This window comes from Phocoena sinus, chromosome 20, assembly GCF_008692025.1.
Source record: "Phocoena sinus isolate mPhoSin1 chromosome 20, mPhoSin1.pri, whole genome shotgun sequence".
Classification (NCBI taxonomy): domain Eukaryota; kingdom Metazoa; phylum Chordata; class Mammalia; order Artiodactyla; family Phocoenidae; genus Phocoena; species Phocoena sinus.
Window position 1 is genome coordinate 38,442,465 of NC_045782.1, and position 24,424 is coordinate 38,466,888.

Here is a 24,424-nt window from a genome sequence, read left to right on the forward strand (position 1 = left end):
TTCTGAGCCTGGGAATAGGCTTCTAACTCAAGGGGAGGAGGCTCTGAGTGTCTAGAGGGCTTTGAGAAGGGGCTCAAAGCCTTGCTGGACTTCATTCATTCACTCATGGACTATCCCTCTGCACGGTATTGTGGAAGTTCCACGTGGGAGTGACGGCAGGAAGTTCCAAAGTCCAGGCATTCCCTCTCCCTGGCTCCAATCCCTCCGTGTTCTGTGCCAGGGGTCCCAGAGTATTGTGAGGGGGCATCCAGCCATTGTGGGGGAGGGTCGCTGCTGGAAGAGCTGAGCCCCATCTGGGCAGGTTGGTCTGAAGCTAGGAAGCCAGCAAAGTCTCCAGCCCAGGGACTCATGGTGACCTTGGAAGTGGCTGATCTCAGGGGTGGGTGGGCTGCCCAGTGCCCCCATAATGCTCAGGGGAAGGGCTTCTGACCTGAAAGTGTTTGATGCTCTGTGGCTTCATGGGGGCGTGATGAGCTTGCGTCATGGGAGGCGAGGGAGCACAACTGTGCCAAGTTGTGAAAGGTGATCCCTCTTGATGGTGGCATTGAAAGGGGTCTCTGGGTGTTCACGCAGCCCAGCTGGCCCATAGCCTGGTGAGCAGTTGTGTCTTTTATATTTTTTATTTTTGCAGTACGCGGGCCTCTCAGTGTCGTGGCCTCTCCCGTTGCGGAGCACAGGCTCCGGACGCGCAGGCCCAGCGGCCATGGCTCACGGGCCCAGCCGCTCTGCGGCACGTGGGATCCTCCCGGACCGGGGCACGAACCCGCGTCCCCTGCATCGGCAGGCGGACTCTCAACCACTGCGCCACCAGGGAAACCCAGCAGTTGTGTCTTTGAATGAAGAAAATGGTGCCCCTCCCTTGGGGTGGATGCAGCTGCAAAACAGGGTGCGCCGCCCACAGCAGCCTTATTCACGGGCAGCCAGCTACTGAGATGCTCAGGTGGAAGCAGCAGGTTACAGGGGGTCAAAGTGTCGGGCCAGGATTGGAGCGGTGTTGGCCCTGGCTGCCTTCCTGGGGGCTGACACCGAGGCCAGTTTTTGCAGTTCTTCAGGTCCGGGAGCCCCAGGCTTATCACCCTGCGCCTGAGGGTTACAGTCTTTCTTGGCAGGTTTGACTCTTTTGGTTCACATTTGGTTGCTTCCTTCACCTTAAGCCAGTCCCAGGAACACTGATTCCAGCCTCAGTCACCTCACAGACCCCGCCCACTCACCCCCCCTGCCTCTGCCTCATCCCCCACCTCCCTCTGCTCCCCCTACCTTCCCCTCACCTCCTCTCTACATGGTCAGCCTCCCAAGGGGTGGGACAGAGTTTCTTCTGCATCTATGGATATGAGTGTGTGATTTTTTTCCCCTCTTTTGCTTGTCGATGTGATGGAGTACATCAGTTGATTTTTGAATATTGAACCAAGCTTGCATACCTGGGATACATCCCACTTGGTTGTGTTGTATAATTTTTTATACATTGTTGGGCTCAAGTTGCTAGTATTTTGTTGAGGATGTTTGCATCGATGCTTATGAGAGATACTGATCTGTGGTTTTCTTGTAATGTCTTTGTCTGGTTGTGGTATTCGAGTGATGTTGGCCTCATAGAATGAGTTAGAGTATTCTCTCTGTTTCTAGCTTCTGAAGGAGATTGTAGAGAATTGGGATAATTTCTTCCTTAAATGATTGGTAGAATTCACCAGTAAGCTCATTGGGGCCTTATGCTTTCAGTTTTGGAAGATTATTAATTACAGATTCAACTTCTTTAATAGACGCAGGCCTATTCACAGCGTTTCTTTCCAACTTCAACATATAGCATTTTCCTGGCTGCTGGGGGCAACCTGGTTTACATCTACCCTTCCAAGCAAAGGGATTCCAAGCCTATATTTTGAGGGATCCTGAACTCCTCTCACTAAGGAAGAGGGAAAATCAAACAAACAAACAAAAAATGTAGTTTCTGAAAGGGCTTTTTTTTCTTGTAGAGAATCTGTTACACATTCATTCAAAATACATTCATTGGGGGCTTCCCTGGTGGCGCAGTGGTTGAGAGTCCGCCTGCCGAGGCAGGGGACACAGGTTCATGCCCCGGTCCGGGAAGATCCCACGTGCCGCGGAGCGGCTGGGCCCGTGAGCCATGGCTGCTGAGCCGGCGCTTCCGGAGCCTGTGCTCCGCAATGGGAGAAGCCACAACAGTGAGAGGCCCGCGTACCGCAAAAAACAAACAAACAAACAAAATTCATTGAATATTCTTGTGTTTAGGCACTGGGATACCAAGGTTCTTGCTCCCAAGGAGCACGCTGTCTATGGGAGAGGATGACTCATAGGCAAATAAGTCCCCAGATCCCAGGCTGGCGCTCCCCAAATCCTACAAAGGAGGGGAAATGCTTGGTCCTCTCTGGTAGCCATTAGTCACATGTGGCTATTCAGCCCTTTTGATGTGGCTGGTCCAAACTGAAACGTGTCATAGGCGAGAAACACGATTCAGATTTCAAAGACTTAGTATGAAAAAAAGAATGTAAATATCTCGTTGATGCTTTTTATATTGATAACATGTTGATAATATTTTATAGATATTGGGTTAAATAAAAGATACTATTAAAATTAATTTCACCTGCTTCTTTTCACTATTTGACATGTGTTTTATTAGTTTCCTGAGGCTGCTCTGACAAATTGCCACAAACCTGGTGGTTTAAAACATCAAAAATATATTCATTTGCAGGCTGGAGCCTAGAAACCTGAAATTGGGTTGTTGGAGAGAATCTGTCCCTTGCCTCTCCCACCTTCTGGTGGCTGCCCTGGAATTCCTGGGCTTGTGGCCACGTTGCTCCAATCTCTGCCTCGTCTTTACTTTGCTTTCTCCCCTGTCTGTGTTATCTTTTACCTCCGTCTTATGAAGACCATATGATGACATTTAGGGCTCCCCTAGATAACCCAGGGTAATCTTACCATAAAATCCTTAACTTAATTACATCTGCAAAGATCCTTTCTCCAAATAAGGTAACATTAGAAAGTTTCAGGAGTTAAGACTTGATACTTTGTGGGTGGCCATTATTCAACATGTGGCTACTAGAAAGTTTAAAATTACATGTTGATTATATTTCTGTTGGACAGCTTTGGGCTATAGTAACCCCTGTCTCCTGGCACCAGAGAAAGCGTCTCAGACTCAGAGCACATTCAAAGTGGAGGGGTATGGTGACCCGCCTGGGCAAAGTCAGAGAGGTGAGAAGGAGCCTGGGGTGCTCCCAGGACCATTGGAGTGTTCCCTGTAGCTGGAACTCAGGGTGAGGGTGGGAAGAATGCTGGGAGAAGAATCTGGAGAGACAGTGTGTATATAGCATCGACCTCCACCCACTCTTCTCCTTGTGAACCTTCCTTAGCTGGAGAAGCTGGACCCTGACCACTGTGTTCCTCAGACTCTGTTGCTGCTAGAGTTCTGATTGGGCAACAGGTTCTGTCAGTTGAACGGACTTGGGAACGTGGCTTGTTGCTCAGCCTGGTTGTGGAGACACTGATTTTGGGGGGGCGGCTGCCTTCTAGCATCCAGTATCCAGTTTTGTGGGTATGGAGAAGCTGTTGCTGAAATGGTCTCCTGACCCCTGGATCAGTTAGGTGATGCTTCTTGAAGCCAACAGACCCTGGGCGGCTCCTGATTTTTTACCTTCCTGACGGTGTCAGAGGAGGTGTTTCGCAAGGTGCGTCCCGTGTTTCTCTGGGAGCCATTCCTGCCGGTGCAGCCTGTTCCTTTAGCCTTTCTGGTGATTTTGTCAGCATAGAATTCCTTGCATGAAATTCCTTTCTGCTTAAATTAGCTAGTGTGGTTTCTGTTTCTTGCTGGTGGGCTGACCTAGGGGGTCAAGGGCATGGAGGTCAGCCTAAGCAGCCTGGCTTTTCTGCTGTGGGCGATGGAGATACAGGGATGCTTTTAAGCAGAGCAGGAGCAGGGAGGGAGCGATGTGAACATCTTTGTGCCAGAGAAAAGATCATCTTGCTTCAGGGAGTTGCTGAAACCCTTGAGAGGGTAGCAGAGGTGCAGACCTTACTTTTCTCTGGGACTCTCTTCTCTGGAGTTAAGACAGATGTCAAAGATTGGAGAGGGATACTCTTTGCTACAATGGGGCAGAAGACTGAACTGGTGAACCTCCTAAACATTCTAGGCTTTATTTGCAGCATGCAAGACTGAAATGAATAGCAGGAAGGGCTTCCCAACAGAGACAAGAGTGAGAACTTTGGTAACTAAACACCAGGCTCTGCATCAAGGCCCAGAGAGAGCAGAGCAGGTAGAAGGCCATACCTAGCACTCTGGATGGCTGCATTTACACTTAGTTTCCATTGCCAATTTGCTGTGATGCTCCGGGAAAGACAGTTACCCTCTCAGAGCCCCTGAGCAGAAGGAAAGTCTTGTTTTCCTTCTGCTGCAGTGGGAGGGGTGAGAAGGGGAAGACTGTGGTCCTTCTTATCCCTGGGGAGGGGATTTTGGTCTTTATGATGGGGCTGCCCTTGCGAGGTGAAGCCTTCCTCATGTCTTACTCTTTTGTACTTGTGACTCCCTAGCTATAAAATGTGCATGCCTGAACCTCCACCTGTATGCCAGGTGAGGCCCAATCTAGGGCCATCTCTGTTATGAATGTCGCCACTCAGAGCAGGGTGTTCTCCACGTGGCCTCCAATGCCAGAGCTGGAGGGGCCCCCTGGGCATTGCCATCACCCCGAACTCAAACTGTATTGTTCATACATCATCAGTAAACAATGTTGAACAGGCATCCCTGATACCTATTTGTTTATAAATTATATACATAGAACCTAATAAATCATAAGCATGAACTATATACGTAAATATACAATAGCATGTACATTACAAAAGTATATGTATTATAAAATATTAGGTACACTATAATATATGAATAAACTAGACATTATGTATATTATTATTTTGCATACATTATAAAACTATATAACTAGAAACGAAAGAGGTAATAAAAACCGTTTTAAAGAAATTTTTATGGCATTTCATTTTATAATGGCCTAAAATCCCTTTTTGCTCTCATAACGAGAGCGACACCATTGAATATCCTTCTTTACTTTTGAAGATCCTGGTTTCACACAGTGACTTGAATGTCTGGTACTAAGTGCGGTTTATTTCAATATTCAGTTTTAAAGGCTGTCACAGCTGAAAAGGAGGCCTCGTGAAAATATCTAGATCCAGACGGATGAGGTGCATTGTGGGCTCTGCTCATTAAACCATGACATTCATTTTTCAGTTTTCAATGCCATCCACCAATTATGCAAAGGTTCTGTTCAAAATTGACTTTCAAATTTCCATCTTCTCTCATGTCAATCAGTTCCTCCTGCAAAGAAATTGGAATATGTTGCATTTTAATACTTTCACCAAATGGATTTTACACTCACTCAAACTCTTCATTTGGAAGGTTTTTAAGCAAGTTAAAAATTGCTTTTTGTTTTCTTTGAAGGGTGGATATGAAAGATCTTGGGAACACACAAGGTTTTCAGCAATAAGATCATATAAACAATAGGAACACTTTTCAACGTTATCTCTAAATTCTCTCTCATACTGTAGTCCTTCCAAAAAAAATTACTTCCTTAACGACTGTTTAAACTTCACCCTTATCCTCATGAAAAAAGATTTTACTTTTGGAAATCTCCGCTGGAGCACTCAACACGCAGCCCTTGCTTCTCCTTCCTGAAATGTCAGATGAAATCGTGGCCTAGGATCAGGGGAAGTGTGTCTATTTTCTTGCCGTTTCTTGGCAGAAATCTTTTTAGGTCACTTGTCCTTTTCTAAGGCAGGTTAATTTAGTTTGAATCAGACATTGCAATCTGTGAATTCCACTGAACTGGGCATATGTAAATGGCAACATGTTCCCATAGGTTGGAAGTTGAGCGATAGAGTGAGGGTGCCATCCTCAAGTTCTCTGCCTGATGGAGCGGCTGTACCTCCTTCCATACATTGACTAATGTGGAGGACACGACTGACCAGAACAGACTGAGTTGGGGTGCCTGGGTCAATTTTTTTTTTTTTTTTTTGTTGTGGTACGCGGGCCTCTCACTGCTGTGGCCCCTCCCGTCGCGGAGCACAGGCTCCAGACGCGCAGGCTCAGCGGCCATGGCTCACGGGCCCAGCTGCTCCGCGGCATGTGGGATCTTCCTGGACCGGGGCACGAACCCGTGTCCCCTGCCTCGGCAGGCGGACTCCCAACCAGTGCGCCAGCAGGGAGGCCCTGGGTCTATTTTAAGTTAATTATTAGTAGAGCTAAATTCCTTTCTTACTTTTAGATAGAAAAACACGTGGATACATATATGTTGAATTCTAAAATTTTCTTCCCCCTGGAAGAAAATGGATCATTCTGGGTTACCTGTAGGGTATGTGGTCAGACCTCCCTGGACTGATGGGTCCGCTGAGGTTCGGGCCGGGAGGGGTGGGATGTTGCTTAAGGACCCATTGCAAGTGGTGAGAGAATCAGACTGAGACTCAGGTCCTTGCCTTCCGGGGCTCTCCCCCAACCCGCACAGAGACACGTGGAGGCAATGCGGGGTGGTTACTGCAGCCCCATTCCCACCGCACCGGGTCCTGTGGCCTCAGGGATACCTATTCTCCTGGGACCCAGAGCTGGGACCTTGGCATCTCCTCTCCTCTGCTCTCCGGGGAGTACACTGGGTGGGCCCCAGTGCAGGTGTGCACATGCTTCCTATTAGAACACCCTTTTCCTTTCCCACCCCTTCTTCCCTCGTGACAGACAGAGTCTGCATCACTCTGACCGGGGCTACGTCATGTGACTCCTCTGGACCAAATAATTTGTCCTTGGCTTTGGGACATAATTTGGTGATTTTTATTTTATTTTATTTTATTTATTTTTTTTTTTGCGGTACGTGGGCCTCTCACTGTTGTGGCCTCTCCCGTTGCGGAGTACAGGCTTCGGACGCGCAGGCTCAGCGGCCATGGCTCACGGGCCCAGCCGCTCCACGGCATGTGGGATCCTCCCGGACCGGGGCACGAACCCGTGTCCCCTGCATCGGCAGGCGGACTCTCAACCACTGCGCCACCAGGGAAGCCCTGGTGATTTTTATACCTCAGGGTTAAATCTGAAAAGAAAATCAGCCACCTGTATCCAGTCACAGACAGGCTGCGGGCTCAGCACTGCGACCCTTGAGCCTGCCCAGCTGCGGGGAGGGGAGGAGTGTGGCTACTCCTAGGGACATCAGCGCCTGTGCCTTACCCCTGGCCAGAGCAGCCATGGCCAAAGCTGCTGGATCATCTGTCCAGGGCCTGGCGGCCTGGAGAAGGGGGCCCTGGCCAGCTCGGGGGAGGACGGGGGTGCTGCTGGTAATCCTGCATAGCCCTAGGCCCAAGGTGAGCTCATCGGATGAGCAAGGCCTCCTGCTAAGCCTAGTGGGTGACTAAGAGGACACTCTGTGCTCTCACAAATCCCCGGCCCCTGCCGGTATGCCCGCCCTGTCTTCATTTCTTTTTTTCAAACAAAATCCCGTTTATTTCAATAGCTCTAAGTGCAAATACAGCAAGTCAGTACACAGAGTTTCAAGATACAGCTTTAAGTATAATGAAAACTTGATATACAAGAAAGAAAGGGTAAATAGTAGAAATAAAGCTCAGTGTTGAAAAAATTCAAGTAAACTGAAAACCTTTAGACCAAAATAATCTTTCATCAATTCAGAAATGCCTTAATTTATAGACAAGCGTAGTACATTGCAATCAAAACGGACTTCTCAAAGAAAGAGAGTCACCGCAAACTGGTCAGCTCCAGATAAGAGCAGAAATTCCCGGTGCTGGCTGTTTCAGAGTCAGCATTCACTCACACTATACATATTGCTGTGGCTCAACCCATGGCATTTGATCTTTAAGCAAATTCCAAAAAAGTGTTTAAAGTTCAATGCCACTAAGAGTTCTTGAAATGGCCACTATATATTTAAAAGGTTTGAAGACCAATTTCAGCTTCAGGCCTATGGTACAACTTGGGGAAAAGACATACATTAATATTCCTTCCATCACTAAAATCCTTTTTGTAAGGTTAGCAACACGGCCTTTAAAGCTTCCTCAGGGAAACTGTACCTAAACATATAAAAGTTCCCACTAGGGAGATAATTAAAAGTTGTTAATGTTCTTTTTATCACTTAGCAACCAAGACACATGTTTATTTCCACTCCCCAGAAGAAGCAATGTTAGCTACTAGCTTCAATTCAGGAAAAGTGTAACTTGAGGAAGGTTTATGTGAGGTGTTTATTCAGTCTTTTTCTCAACCTTCTTCATCTTCTCATTGTAGGCAATAAATTGAGAGTCTGTTCCAAAAAGTCTATCCCACCATGTAAATGTCGAAGCATAGTTTCCAATGAAGTTCACGTGGTGGAAATTGTGATGCTGGGATAGAAAGGAATGAGATTTAAAGGGTCGAGAGGAATGCCATGAGCACTATGGACATCAACAGTTTCTGTAAAATAAACGGTCACCCGGGCCCAAAGAAGAATAACAGGATCACATAAAAGCATGATTCCAGGGTTTCCCTGGTGGCGCAGTGGTTGAGAGTCCGCCTGCCGGTGCAGGGGACACGGGTTCGTGTCCCGGTCCGGGAAGATCCCACATGCCGCGGAGCGGCTGGGCCCGTGAGCCATGGCCGCTGAGCCTGCGCGTCCGGAGCCTGTGCTCCGCAGCAGGAGAGGTCACAACAGTGAGAGGCCCACGTACTGCAAAACAAAACAAAAAAAAGCATGATTCCGATGAAATATCCAGTTCCAAGAATTAGGGTTTCCAGAGGATGTGCATATTCAGCTTCCATTCCAAATGGCGCCTGAAGCTCATGACAAATTTTATGAATATACCTATGTATTCTTTTGTGGTATAAGAGCCTATGCAGGAAGTAGTGCCCTGTATCCTCAATCACTGCACAGCCAAAGCATCTTGCCAAAAGCATGTACCATCTTGGCATTGTTTCCCAGTCATAAGGAATATTGAACTACTCCGTAAAATAATAGGTTCCACAAATCAAAGAAGCTGGATACAAAAATGATTAAAGAGAAGTACTTTAAAATATTTCCATTGATTTTCCCCACGTTTCTGGTTTATCCTTTTGAATTTTGTACTTTTTCATGTAAGGTATAAATTGAAACAAAAATCCAGGTAAACAGAACAAGAAATAAAGGACCTCATGAACTGTGAGGGATCCCCATGTTGCAATCTGGAACTTTGTATAATTATTCAACATATGGTTCCAAGCATTTAAAAATGGTTCCTGCAGAGGATTCTCAGGTAAAAGTGAATCTCCATATCCCACAGCCAGGGATGCTGAACTAAAGATGTTGATACTTTCATTTGTTGTCATTTTTCAAATCTCAGCAGACAGCCTTAAAATTCTGCACACCACTGGGTCTGCGGCCGCCGCCTCCGGAGCTTCGCTAGGCACCCCTGTCTTCACTTCTTGAGCTTAGTTCTGTTGTCACTGACGGTACCAGGCAGCCCTTTGCATACAGCACCCCTGGAGCCACATGTGGCCAAAGCGTGTGGCCTTCATGGCAACACCCATGTGTCTGTTCTTCAAATTCAATTCCTTTCCCTCCTGGGCACATAGTAAGACTACATTTCCCAGTCTCCCCTGCAGTCAGACAGAATCATGGGCTGAGTTCTGGCCGGTGGAATGTGGCTGAAGAAATGTAAACCATGCCATGTCCTGGTCTGACCTCTGAAAACTTCACCGTGGCTCACTCTCTTCCCCTGTCCGGTGGCCGGATGTGGAGGACCCAGGGGAGGATGGCAAGGCCCTTACTACAGCGGGCTGTAAGGGGCTTGAGTTCCTGAAGAGCTATGAGTAACAGAGCCTATGCCCATTGCACCTGTCTGAGAAAGACATCTTTATAAGTGAAGCCATGGAAACACTGGAGTGGGTACAGCAGGTGACAGCCCGAGTAACAGTGTCTGACCCCAGATGAGAAGTCAGGGGGTTTGAATTCTTTAAGATTTTTTTTTTGGCCATGCCATGTGGCTTGTGGGATCTTAGTTCCCCCACCAGGGATTGAACCCGGGCCCTCGGCAGTGAAAGCACTGAGTCCTGACCACTGGACCGCCAGGGAATTCCCAAATTCTTTAAGATTTTTTAGTGTGGGAGTTACAGGTTTAGTCTCTGGAGCTGGACACCCAGTTTCTCCCATAGATGGACCACGTGACTCTGGGAAAATTGATTAATGTTTCTGAGCCTCAGTTTCCTCACTTGTAAATGTATGCGCATCACAGGGTGTTTGGAAGGGATGTACAGTGATGGGTACACTAGGTTCGTTGGCCCTGCTAGACTGTGAGGGGTCCTCCAAGGCAGAGATGGCTTTTGATTCATCTCTCTGGGTCCCTGCTGGGCCTGGCACAGTGTCCAATGCCCAGTGGCCCCTGCCCAGGTGGCTCCTTGTCTGGAGAGGACTCAGAGCTCTCAGCTGTACCCTAAGGCAGGCTGGGATGTGCCATAGAGGAGAGGTACCAGTAAAGTGCTGTCCGGGGGAGATTAATTCGGCCTGGGTTTCAGACTGAGGACTTCATGGAGGAGGTGGCATTTCATCAAGTCCTTGAAGGAGAAAGGGTGGCATTTGTATCACAGATGTCGACAACGCTTGCTCTAGGTTAAGCAAAGTTCCCATGAGTTAAATCCTGAGGTAGAAAGAGGTGGACATGCTGGGCTGGAACAGGATCCCACTAACAGTTTCAAGGCCTGGGGGGAAGATTTCAAAAGGAGGCAGTGGTAGGCAGAATTCTGAAGATGACCCCATCCTAAGACCCCATCCCCTGGTTACTCAATCAAAAACAAATCTAGGGGGACTTCCCTGGTGGCGCAGTGGTTAAGAATCCGCCTGTCAATGCAGGGGACACGGGTTCTAGCCCTGGTCCGGGAAGATCCCACATGCCCTGGAGCAACTAAACCCGTGTGCCACTGAGCCTGTGCTCTAGAGCCCGCAAGCCCCAACTGCTGAGCCCGCGTGCCACAACCATTACAGCCCGTGTGCCTAGAGCCCATGCTCTGCAACAAAGAGAAGCCACCGCAATGAGAAGCCCGCACACAGCAACAAAGAGTAGCCCCTGCTTGTCGCAGCTAGAGGAAGCCCGCGCACAGCAGCAAAGACCCAAAGCAGCCAATAAATAAATAAATAAGTAAATTTAAAAAACAGAAAACAAATCTAGGTACTCTATGAAGGAATTTTGCAGATATCGTTAAAGTCCCAAGTCAGTTGGCTTTAAAATATGGAGATTAATTAGATGGGTCTGACCTAATCAGATGAGCCCTTTATAAGAAGAAGAGCATTTTCTCCTCTCTGCTAGCAGAATAGGACGTTAGAGAGATTGAAAGCACGAGAAGGATTTCAGTCAAGAGCATCTCTCAGCTGACAGCCAGCAGGGAAATGGGAACCTCAGTCCTGCAACCACACGGAACTGGATTCTGCCAACCATCTGAACGAGTCTGGGAGAGGATTCTTCCCCAGAACCACCCGATAAGAGCCCACCTTGATTTTGGCCTTGTGGGAGCAGAGAACCCAGTTGAACTCACCCCGACTTCTCACCGCAGAGCTGTGAGTTAATAAATGGGTGTTTTTGCCACTCAGTCTGTGGTCATTTGTTATGCAGTGGCAGAAGACAAATACAGACGAATACCACAAGTCTAAATATTCCAAAGCCGAAAGTCAAGCTTACAAACTGTTCATCAAATATGGTCTACCCCTCTATCTTGACACATATACCTTCATAATGACCTTGAAGGCCAGGGCCAAATTCGTAGTTCTGATGATTTAGAATTCTGTGCCAGCAGGTAGCTGCCCAGGGAGGGCTTGCCCTTGGGTCCCAGTCCCTGGCCTGTGGTCTGACCCCTCTTCTCTTGTCATTCCTGCTTCCATCCGGCACCAGGAGGGGTGGAGAGCCCAGGCCAGATGACCTAAATACCATTCACTCCCCCTGCAAATAGCTGTCCCTTGCCTGGCCCTGGGGCCCAGGGTGTGGTTTGCCTTTAGGAAAAGGAACCTGGAGAATCTGAGGACTGTTCAGGCTGGGACATGACCGTCCTTGGTGTGCCATGTATGGTCTGGAAGGGAGGCCACGGCTCCGGTGGGAGCATCCACTAGGACCTTCTGACTCCTCCTTCCCTTGGGGTGGCCGGAACGGGACTGCTCTACAGCTGGGGACACAGGGCAAGGGTCTTGCCTGTCTCTCTTTAGTGTGTTAAAATACATATAAAGTTTACCCTCAATGACATTTGATACATTCACCGTGTTGTGCGACCACCTCCTCTATCTAGTTTCAGAATATTTTCATCACCCCAAAAGGAAACTTCCAGACCCATTAAGCAGCCACTCCCTATTCCCCCCTCCCCCAGGCCCTGACAGCCACTAACCTGTGCTCTGTCTCTGTGGATTTACCTAGTCTGGGTATTTGATATAAATGGAATCATACACTCTGTGGTCTTTTGGATGGACAGACCACATGTGCAGTGGCCTTTCTTGCCAGGGTCTAAGATGGTATTGGGCTGGGGATTGGGGAAAGTCAGCCGGTGGTTCTGCACCTTTATTCTTTTCTCCTCTGTGACTTTTGGGGTCTGACCATTTAGAATACGCTGCTGGGGCCTGGGGATGCAGGGAGACAGCCAGTCTCAACTCCTCCCCTAGTCTTTGCAACCTGATCCCGAAATCCCGTCCAGTGGTGGCGGGGGCATCAGACACAGCTGATGTGGACCCATCCCAGGAGGATGCCCCTGTTTTGGGGCTTCCAGCTGTCTCCGGGTCGGGGGGGGACCCAGCTGAATCCATTAAAAGCTGGAGCCCTTCTCTGGCGACAATTCTGAGGCCACACGGGGTAGAGAGGCTGCTGGTGGGGGAAGGGGTGCATTGCATGGCCTCTGGAGCTGGGATTGCTCAACCACTGGGGCTGGAAGGCAGTGGGAGTGCAGCCTGGCACCGGGCGAAGTCGGCTCCACGCCCAAAGAGATGCTTAGATCTTCACTTGCGGGGCCTGTTTAATTCCACAGAGAAATTTAATTCCACATTGTTTGTTTTCTGCTCCGCAGACGCCTCAACCACGGAAATCTCATTTGAAAAAGAATTTGGCCCCTGGAGACCCCTCCCCATTTGCTGGTGGGAGGGGACCAAGACTTCATTTGCCCTCACACCAGCAAACTCCAAACCACAGGAATGCGGTGGGGTCACCTGGGGACAGAGGGAGGGTGGCTGGACAGTGGGTGGGCAGTGAGCCAGTGGGCCTGTGTCACACGGGGGTCTGCTGTTTTGTGACAGGAGTTCTGGGCTCGGAGACCCCAGACCTCAGTGTGGATCCAGGCCCTGCCACTCTGGTCTGGGATCTTGGGTGGTCACGTCTGTGGTTGACCACGCTCACCTGGCCACTTGGGGACTCTGCCAGCCTCCGGCGAGGAGCTGAGCTTAGCGGTGAGGGAAGCCACAGATGGGATTGGGGGTGAGGCAGGGAGGGGAGGAGGTGAGCTGGTCTCGGGCTGTGCACCCACAGGCGCCTTCTAGTACCAGGGGACAGAAACCGCATTGATTATGGCATCAACCAGGGGTCAAGCAGTGCAGCAGGCACGTTAACGTTGTTCAGGGCACTTCTCTTTACAGCAGCCTCACAGAGTGGCCGCTGTTATTCTCTTTTACAGATGAGGGAACTGCGGAAGGTAAAGGGACTCACCTAGGGCAACAGGTACCGAGGGCAGAGGCTGGGCAGTGGGCAGTCGTCCCCGAACACTGTGTTCTTCCACATCATGTCACTAGTCCCTGGTTTGGCCCTCAGTCTTGTTTCTTGGGGGGATTACAGCCAAAATCATTGTGTATTTTTTTTTTTTGACTGTTTTTTTTTTTTGGCCGCACCACGTGGCTTGTGGGATCCTAGTTTCCTGACCAGAGGTTGAACCCACGCCCTCGGCAGTAAACGCGCAGCGTCCTAACCACTGGACTGCCAGGGAATTCCCCAAATCATAGTATTTTTGAGCTGGAATGGACCTGGTTCAAGTTGCCATTTTACAGGTGGGGAAATTGATGCCCACGAAGGGGAAGCGACTTGTCCAGAGTCACCCACCAGACAGCTGATCGCTGGCCCCGATGCTCACTGGCCATTTGGTCCATGTGGGTAGAGCCCAGTAGCCCTGAAGTCAAGACTGTCTGTAGTGCCCAGTGAGATAGAAACTCCTCGCTCTGCCCAGGTTCAAAGCCTGTCTATTGGTCTGACCCTGCCTCTGGTCCTGAGAGAGTGTGGATGGCTCAGTGCAAACTGTCCCCACTGTCCTGACGACTCCGAGTCCCGTGGACAAGGTTCAGCGCCGTGCAGGGAGATGAAGGGCCGCTATGCGCTTTCTCATCTTAACAGGTCAGTGTCACCTGTGTTGACGTGAGGGTGGGAAAGAGTCCAGCTTCCCATCTCAGCTTGGCCACTGTCCAGCAGTGTCACCTGAGCCTGGTCACTTCATTGGTTGGCCAATATTTATGGAGGGTTTTCTGGGAGCAGTTTGTGTGCTAGTTTCTGAGGAAAACAAAGATGAAATAATGCCTTGCCCTCAAAGAGCTCTCACAGGGAGGCAGATCTGCGGTTAAACAACAATTTCACAATTCCATGACGCCCTTGCTCTGAAGGAGGATGTTTAAGATACGGTGGGAGCGTGGGGGGAATCAGGGTGGGCTTTCCGGAGGAGGCAGAGTTGAGCTGAGACTGAAAGGATTGTTTGCCAGATGGACAAGGCAGAGGATGTTGAGTTTAGGAGTGGATTTAGCAAAGGAATGGATTTGTGTCGGGGGAATTAGGAATAATTTAGAATAGTTGGAGCGTATGTGGTGGGATGGTAGTCATGATGGCGTGGGATGTTAGGTTGGCTAGGAGGGGATGGGAAAGCCTTTCTGCCACACAGAAGTGTTTGACTCCATCCTCAGGGCAGCTGGGGAGGCATCAAGGATTTCGATCAGGGGACAAATCCAGCCAGATCTCTGTTTTGGAAGGTTCGACTGGGCTGCATCAGGGATGGCCTGATGGGGGGTGGGAAAGGCAGCCAGGGCGCCAATGTGTGGATCTGGGTTAAAGCAGTGGGGTACCCTCAGGCTGGGAGTGATGGAGAAGACCAAGGGGTGATGGGATTGAGGGGCTGTGATCAACTGGTTGTAGGCAGTGGGAAGAGGGAGTTGGTTTCTGGCTCGGGTGACTGGGTAACTGGGATTCCATTCATACCAATAGGGAAACTGGAGGTGGAGGTTTGCTGGTGGGGGTGGAGATTCACATGAATTAAGTTTAGGATCTGATGACTTGAGGTGCTCATGGGACATCCAAAGGGAGAGGTCTGGCTGATGGTTGGTTGACTTAAGGATTTGGAGGCCAGGGGAAAAGTGAAAACTGGAGTTAGAGATTTCGAGGTCATCACCCTAAATCAAATGCAGATGAGTTAAGGGACCACAGAATGCTCTGGACACGGTACAGGTTGATTTTGGCAGAAACGGTCAGTGCCCTGTCCATATCCCCTTGGCATTGCAACCCTGCAGCTCTTCCAGATGGCTTTCTCTGCAGTGGAAGCAGGCCTGGCCTGTGCAAGAGACAGGCCAGGAGTGTCCCCAGGAGCAGGCTCAGCCAGTGAAAGATGAGACCTAGATGATGGAAACCAGAGCTCTTCTCCCTTAGGAAGCTCTGTTCCTTGCGGTCTCCTGGAGGTCCCCGGTGGGAGGCGCTCATCAACCCCCCTTTACTGGCTCCTACCCTTCTCTGTGTCACTTTTCCATTTTCCTACCAGTGTTTCCTGGGATCACCCCCCAAGTAAGTGACTGGCACGCTCATTCTTTTTTTTTTTTTTTTTTTAGCGGTACGCGGGTCTCTCACTGTTGTGGCCTCTCCGACGCGCAGGCTCAGCGGCCATGGCTCACGGGCACAGCCGCTCCGCGGCATGTGGGATCTTCCCGGACCAGGGCACGAACCCGTGTCCCCTGCATCGTCAGGCGAACTCTCAACCACTGCGCCACCAGGGAAGCCACCCCCCCTTTTTTTTTTTAATTGGAGTACAGATGATTTACAATTTTGTGTTAGTTTCAGGTGTGCAGCAAAGTGATTCAGTTATACATATATACGTATTCATTCTTTTTCAGATTCTTTTCCCATATAAGTTATTACAGAATATTGAGTAGAGTTCCCTGTGCTATACAGTAGGTCCTTTTTGGTTATCTATTTTATATCAGTAGTGTGTGTATGTTAATCCCAAGCTCCTAATTTATCCCCTCCCCACCCCATGTTTCCCCTTTGGTCACCATAAGTCTGTTTTCAAAATCTGTGAGTCTGTTTCTGTTTTACAAATAAGTCCATTTGTATCATTTAAAAAAAATTAGATTCCACATGAGTGATATAATATTTGTCTTTCTCTGTCTGACTTACTTCACTTAGTATGATAATCTCTAAATCCATCCATGTTGCTGCAAATGGCATTATTTTGTTCTTTCTTATGGCTGAGTAATATTTCACTGTATATATGTACACATCACCACATCTTCTTTAACCATTCCTCTGTCATTGGACATTTAAGTTGCTTCCATGTCTTGGCTATTGGAAATAGTGCTGCAGTGAACATTGGGGTGCATGGCATACACATTCTTTTTTTTTTTTTTTGGCCGCACTGAGCGGCATGTGGGATCTTAGTTCCCCAACCAGGGATCGAACCTGCGCCCCCTGCAGTGGAAGCGCTAAGTCTTAACCATTGGACCTCTGGGGAAGTCCCTGGCATGCACATTCTTGCTGTAGAGTCTGCCACGGGGAAACCCAGCCCAAGATACCAGTTTGCTCAACTGGGATGAGAGTCTGCTTTGACCATTTCCTACCTGTCTTGACCCCCAGCTGGCCTGGAAGCGGCTTGCAGGTGCTTCTACCTTTGTGTCTCCAGAGCCAAGACAGCCAGGTCAAGGGATGACCTGGCAAGCTGCTGTTGAATACAGGAATGACTAAACCCATCGGTGGCTTCTTGTTGCCTTTCAGAGGCCAAACTCTCCAAAAAGCCCCACAAGACTCCTTCCTGCCTCTCCATCCTCAAGTCATTCCATCCTCCTGTCTGCTCTCCAAACTGCAGGCCTCTTCTCTCCTTCCCTTAAAGTTTCCATGCTCCTTCCTCCCAGATGGCCCACATAGTTCTCTCTGCCTGTCTCTGCCCCACGCTGGGCCTCTCAAGATAGGCCTATTTAACAGCTTCTCCCCCTCCCCCTCCTTCACCCCTTCCCTCCCCTCCTCCCTCAAGCATCTTCTCCCCAGGGAAGACTTCCCTGACCACCCTTCCCCAGCCCAGACCAGATGGGGCTTGTACCATTCCGTTCTCCATAGCACTCTGTCCCTGCATGCTCCCTATCACAGACTTTTGTTATGGGTTTATGGAATTAGTTAAATAATATTTATTTTAGACTGGTATTTCTCAAACCTTTTTTTTTTTTTTCTGCGGTACGCGGGCCTCTCACTGTTGTGGCCTCTCCCATTGCGGAGCACAGGCTCCGGAAGCGCAGGCTCAGCGGCCATGGCTCACGGGCACAGCCGCTCCGCGGCATGTGGGATCTTCCCGGACCGGGGCACGAACCCGTGTCCCCTGCATCGGCAGGCGGACTCTCAACCTCTGCGCCACCGGGGAAGCCCTCTCAAACCTTTTTGATCATGACCAACGGTAAGAAATACATTTTATGCTGGTATCCAGTTCACATAATACATATACAACTGAAACAGTGCTTTTCCTTTTCCTTATACTATGTGGGATACAGTGATATTTTCCATTCCATCCCATCCCATTCCATTCCATTCTGTATTTCATTTCTAAAACTACTGGCAATGACTCACTAAATGGACTGCAACCTTGCCGCTTAAAAACTGGTCAGGACACTAAGCAAGGCGCTTGTAAATTCAGGAGAATAGGGGTCCAGTTCACTTTCACTCATCACTGTAGCCTCAGGGCATAGCAAGGAGCCGGGCACAGAGAGAGGTGCTCCATCAATATTTGCTGAATGACCTATGATAATGTATGAATCCGGATGAATAAGTGAATGAATTGCCTGCCCCACCCAGACAGGAAGGTGTGGCTTTGATCTGATTCTTCCATTACTGAAAAAACCAGCCCACTTCCTGTGGCTTTGATCTGCAACCTTCATTCTAAACTGCCCTGCCTCAAGCCAACAGCTCCCAGCAGCTCATTTCCTGCTTTTTGGTCACCTTATCTCCCTCTCTAAATATTCCTCAGCTTTCCCTTTCCCTTTTGGTGAGAAAGCACGCCTCTCCCCATCCCTGTTCCTCCTCCCTACACCTTTGGCACAGGGTGGGGCTCACCTCTTGGGTCAGGTACTTCCCAAGTTTCAGCCCACTGGGGTGCAGAACATTTCTAGGTCAGGTGTGTCCCTCAGCTGGGGCTGGGCAGTGGTCCATATCCTGCTGACAGACTTTGGGGCAGGAGGGGAATAGACATTGATGAAAGAACCATGCATATGTATAATTACAAATGGTGAAAGATGCTATGAAGGAAAAGCTGTGGTTGCTTTGAGAATATGTAACGGGGAACCTGTTTCTGGGAAGTCAGGGAGGGCTTCTCCAAGAAGGAGACAATTAATCTGACGTCCAAAGACAATAGTAATTAGGCAGGCAAAGAGTGTGAAGGCAGAGAGAAAGAGCTGGCAGGTGGAGGAAACTGTAAGTGCAAAGGTCCTGAGGTAGAAGTGATAGTAGTCCACTTGAAGAGCCAGAGACAATCAGTGCAGCTGGTACACAAAGAATGGGGCTTACAATGACAAGGCTGGAGAAGTAGCCAGGGCCCAGCCCTTGCAGACCGGGTTAGATATTTTAGATCTATCCCAAGAGCAGTGGGAACAGCAGTATTTGAAGAAGCATGATGACGCTGTTTTGAAAGATCCTTTGGCTGTGGTATGCCTGAAGGATGGGACTGGTGGTCAAGAGAGGAAGCTGGAAGACTAGTTCCAAGATGGTGGCAGGTCCGAGAGGGTGCAAGCTTTAGGGTGGTGGTGGTGTTGATGAGGGCACGTAACTGGCTTTAAGAAATACTGTACCTAGTAGGTTTCTCAACACTTGTAAACACCCATCGTGAGTCTGCTCTGAGCAAAGTGCCCTGGGGAGCCGGAGCCAGGCTGGGCTCTGCCTTCAGGCAGCTCATTGCCCGTCTTGGAGGACAGGCTGGAGGCAGATCAGCCAGGGTGAAGTGCCAAGAGCTCAGGAGAGTCAGCTGGCACGTGTCCAAGGCGCATGCCCGGGGGAGACCAGGCACCTGCAGTGGGTGCTTTCCTGCAAACGCTGTTTGAGCTCGTTTGAGCTCCGGGCAGAAAGAAGTCAGGGCTCTGGGAGAGGAGTTCATTAAGGTCTCCTCCTGACCCTACCAGCATTTACTGAACTCTTGGCCCCGGGCATCTTCCCTGAGCCACACAAGGGGCTGTCTCCAAAGGCCCTTTTCTGGGAGTAGTGGCACCTGGGGGTGTGCCGGGGCAGCTGAGCCCACTAGGCCAGGTGAGGGCTTCTCCTCTCTCCCTGCCTCTGAGTCACTGTCCTTGGAAGCGCAGCCCTCGGGAACACTGCTTATTCACGGAGCCTCCACCCTCCACCCTCAGCCGCGCCCTGCCCTGGGGGAGGGAGTTGTGGTGGAGTCCTGAGGTATCTCAGTGAGCAAGCCTGACCCAACCCCTGCTACACCCCAAGGAAGGCCTGGGTCTCCCCCTTGGAGCGGAGCTCCCTAAGGGCAGGGCTGTTTCTTTGTCTTGAAACTGGGGCCTTGAGGAACGTTACCTCCCAGAGTCCTGGTTGCCAGGTAACTCCCTGCCATCCGCAGGCCCCCCAAGAGGCTCTGAGGAACCCTCCTGATGTACGATGTTGTGAGTGGCGGGGGTGGGTTTGTGGGGCCGCAGCTCTGTCTCCCCGTCTGTCCGTCCTCCTGGTGCCGAGGACTGTCTGTGGTTCTGGCAGGGCTCAGGCCTCAGGCTGTGGGGCGCATTCGCTGGCTTCGAGGTGCTTCTCCACTCATTTCATTCATAAAGCCCCAGGGCCCACTCCCTTCTGTGGCTGGCGCTGGGGTCTGGATTTATGGTGATGCTGGGGACACATGGAGTTCAGGCCTCTGATCTCGGGCTGGTTTTCCCACTGCCTTCCTTGCCTCTGGCTCCCTCCTTTGCCTCATGGGTTTGCTTCACAGACCAGTCAACAGACCTGCACAAGGAGGGGAAGAACGTCTTCCTGGAAGGTCGGAGGGAAAAGAGACTCTGCTGACCAGCACCTGGGGCTCTGGGAGCAGCCCCACCACTGATCTTCAGCACCGAGGCCCCAAGGTCATCCAATCCAGCCCCCTGCTTTCCTTCCAGGGTAGGATTCTCCAATGTGAGCTGTGAACTGAACAGCCTCAAATCCTTGCTCTGGTCTCACTACCTTCGGGCGTCCGCCCAAAGTGCTCAGGTCACAGGGCAGGGTGCATGAGGGACTAGAACACCTGCTTCCCTTAGTACTCTCGGTCTTTGGATGAAGTGTCCTGGTGGGGTAGGAGACAGATAGGTCCCAGACTGAGCGGTTGCAACTGGTATGCTGACACAAGATACCAGCAGGAGCACCGGGTCCTGATTAGGTGAAAGCCCAGCCCGACACTTGCACAGAAGGGGTCCTCAGTCTAGGGGAGGGACAAAAGGAGGAAGGAGTCACCAGCCCATAATATGTCCTGTCAACCTCCCAGAAACCTTTGTGCTGGAATATGCACGTGGCTGAGAGATGCACGCGCACACCAGGAAGGACTCTGAGTCAGAACAAATATGGGCACAAGCAAGATGATTAGCCAGAGACAACCCAGAAAACCCATATGGGCAACTTGAGCCACCCCTACTGTGAGCAGCTCACTCCAGGTTCACCCGTACAAGCTCTTTCTCATGTACTTTTCTACTAATAAACACTGTCTCAATTTCACAATCTTGATCTCTTTGCTGAATTCTTTCTCCAAAGAAGACCAGGACCAAGCATTCTTCCAGGCATTCCACCGCCAGAATCAGTGGAGCTAGAGGGCTTTAAAAGAGGCGGTGGAGTTTAACAGCTGTGCAGAGGTGACAAGAGAAGAGAAAAGGCAGTTAATTGCCAACAAGCATCATTCAGTGGCATCCTCTATGTTCAACATGGAACAGACGTGCAGGTGAAGCAAAATCCCTCCTGGAACCCAGGGATGCTCAAGCTCTTGTGAGAAGGTCCGAGGGCACGGGGGCAGCCGATGTCTTTGAGGACCTCCGAGATACCTCACACAAACTCCCTTCTGGAAGAACTAGGGAAATAACTCTTGGTAGTAGCATCTGAATCGGGCAGGGTCGAACCACGGCAGGTAAAAGACAGAGGAGATTCAGAAAGTTCAGATACTGAGCAGGGAGAGGTGTCCAGTGGTGGAGGCCTCAAGGAGAAGCCAGATTTTCAATACTTCTGGGGTCAAGAGCTGCGGAATCCAGGAGCAGTGAAGGTGAGACAACTCCCCTGGCCCATCTTCATCCGCCACCTGAATGGAGAGGGAAATCCCGATTTAAACACACACAACAGAAAATGCTTGCCAACAAACCCTGTACAAAGATATTCCTAAGAAAGAAGGGGGGATGCCGGACCCTTTCTTCAGATGGAAGCTTGCCAGTCAGTGTAGACCAATAAGACAAAGGTAATCCAGTTAAAGGGGGCTGGGCATGGAGGAGAGGGGTGAGTGCCCCAACTGTTCAGGGCCCTCTGTCCTCCTGTCCTGTCCCCTTCCCCCAACTGGGGTTCTATACCCTGTGATATGTTCCCACCTCCTCCTGGGCAGTGGAGGAAGACCGCCCTGGGTGTGGGCCTGTGGCAGAGCAGGAAGAGGTCCCCAGCGGTCCCCTGCCCAGCGTTCAAATCCCCACCCCACAGTGTGGTCATTGCCTGCATCCCTCCGTTCGCGGAGCCCAGGAAAGAGTCAGCTGGACGAGCTCCCTGGGTCTACCCCGAGGAGCCCATGTCCAGAGTCACTTGGGGGCTCCAGAAAGAAAAGAGGGAGGTGTCAAAGGCCATCTGAGGCACCATTTTCGGGTGGGTTGGGGGCGTGGGGTACAGGTGTGTCTACCCCTCCCCAGCAGCCGGGGTGGCTGCAGGTTATGGAAGGAGTCAGAAGGTCTGGGTGTCAGCCTGGCGGTGAAACTTCTTTGGGTCTCAGTTTTCTCAATTGTAAAATTGGCAAAATTCTCTGCTACACCAGCTCGGTGTTGCTGAAGACAGAACCTTCACGTTCTGTAACACGACTCCCGTGAGTGAATTATGCTTTCAGGCTGGCCCCCAGGAGCCCCCGGGCCCACTCTGACCCTGTGTATCTTCCTTAGCGTTGGAGGCATCCTCACAGTCCTCCCTGAACCTCCCCGGGATGAGCAGCTCCTTGTGGAATGTCCTCCCACACTGGGAAGTGTGAGCAGTGGACCACGGCGGAGGGGAACTCCCCGTGGTCACTTCACCGACTCCCCAGATGCACAGACACAAACACATACGTATCCTGAGGTACTGAAGAAAAATTTGCCTCACCCTGGAGATGTTTTCCACAGAGCCATGAGTCACCCGACTCCTTCACTCTGGGCACCCTGCTAATTGATATTTGTCCTTTCAGGGACCACATCTCCCCTTGCACAGAAGCCAGAAGGCGTGGGTTCAAGTCCCTCTTGCCTCATGGATCAGTGGCATGCCACTGGTCACGTGTTACTTGCTAAACTCAGTTTTTTTCATCTACAGAATAAGGACAATGTGTCAACCAATATATATATATGACAGGATGGAAATTATTAGTATATGGGTGCTCTTTCCCAGGCATTCCCTTCTCCCTGCCCGTTGGAGAAAATTCTGGCTTGGCTGACTCGGTTTCTTTGCCTCCTTTGGCCTCTAAGGAAGGGGCTGATTTGTCAGAAAGATCGTTGGGCAAATGTGGCATAGAGTTGGCAGGATAGAGAGAAGAAGAAAGAGCAGGGGCAAGACGAAGAGAGCAGGGGGCTTTGGGAGCAGCTGCTGTGTATGAGGGAGAAGAGCGGATGGGCAAGAAGACTGAAGAAGCATCGCTGGGATCTATGAAGCCCTTTTGTTCGGGTTCAGGCGTTTCAAGCCAACAAACCGAGTTACTTTGAAATTGTTATTTTTTGGTTGCCACCTTTGATGATAGCACAGCTTTGAGACCGCACCCCTGGGGTATGACCATGTACATGATACATATGTCAGGTGCTTGGTACACAGTAGGTGCCATGACTGGGGCTGTATCTACTCAACTTTGGGTGATGCTTGTGTGCACCTGTGCAGCCCCCCACTCTGGACTGGGTATTCCCTAGTGTGGGTGTGACCGCATCAGCTGGGACTATACTGTATCTCCCTATCCCATCCCTCATTAGACCAGGGGTTCCTGGAGGACAGGGACTTTGCATTCTTCATGACACCAGTGACCCCCAATATGGGTAGTGTGTGTGTGGCCCCAGAACAGGGTCCCGCTTACAGATAGTGTCATGAGAGATATGACACAAAACAGAGGTTTTGCTTGATGCATGGCCTGACCCTGCCTGTGTCAGAGGTGAAGGCAGAGGGAGGAAGAGGGGAGAGGCCAGAGCCCCAAATGTTTTCCTCTGTCATGTGCTTCCCAAGAAGGCAAAGGAGAATAACGGAGAAGGCATCCTGCCCCAGCCCAGACCCAGAGCTAAAACATGTCATTCTGGAGGATGAAAAATCCTATCCGCACCCAGTGGGTTCCCATAAATCCAGGTGAGCTCTGTCTGGTCCTCCTGACTCTTGTCTCATGGGGTGGGGAAAGGGACGAGCCAAACCAAAGTTCTGTCTCCCGGAGTTGAACGCGTTGTGTTTGGCACATGGGCAGGACTGGGGGCGGAGGTCGTGATGACAACAGCTCAGAAACTCCTACAGGAAAGGAACAAGGTGTCTGCGTCATGGACAAGTTAGAATCTGTCTTTCTGGGTCATGGCTTGGTTTTTGTGTCTCAGCCTGGCCGTTGTTTCAGGCTGTCCCTAATTCAGGTTAGTTTGTTGCAATTCAATTAGATTCCAACATTTATTGAGTGCCTACTATGTGTCAGCTACCACAGTGGGTGCTGGGGGGAAACTTAGGAACAAGATCAGGATGCTGCCTTTGGGGAATTCTTCTCCAGCAGAGGGACAGATGTGCACACAGCTCTCTCTGTCGCAGAGAGATTAGAACTACAGTGGAGGTGTGAACAAGTGCTAGGGTTGGGTGGGGGCACAGAAGAAAGAACTGTGAACCTTCTGGAGGGTGGGAGAAGACTTTGTAAATGTGGGAATGTGTGATCTGAACATTAAAGACTGAGCAGGCTCTCAACGAGTTAGAGAAGGAGGGAGGTGCAAATAGTGTAGAATAAAGTGGAGCGTGGTGAGAAGCTCAGTATGAAGTGGGGAGGAAGAATAGTCATCAGCATTTACTGAGCACCTACTAGTCA

At 50.3% G+C, this 24,424-nt stretch overlaps 1 pseudogene; it reads right to left on the bottom strand.

Moving 5' to 3' along the window:
• Window positions 1–8,232: 8,232 nt before the first annotated feature.
• Window positions 8,233–9,060, bottom strand: LOC116746276 (annotated as a pseudogene).
• Between the last annotated feature and the right edge of the window lie 15,364 nt (window positions 9,061–24,424).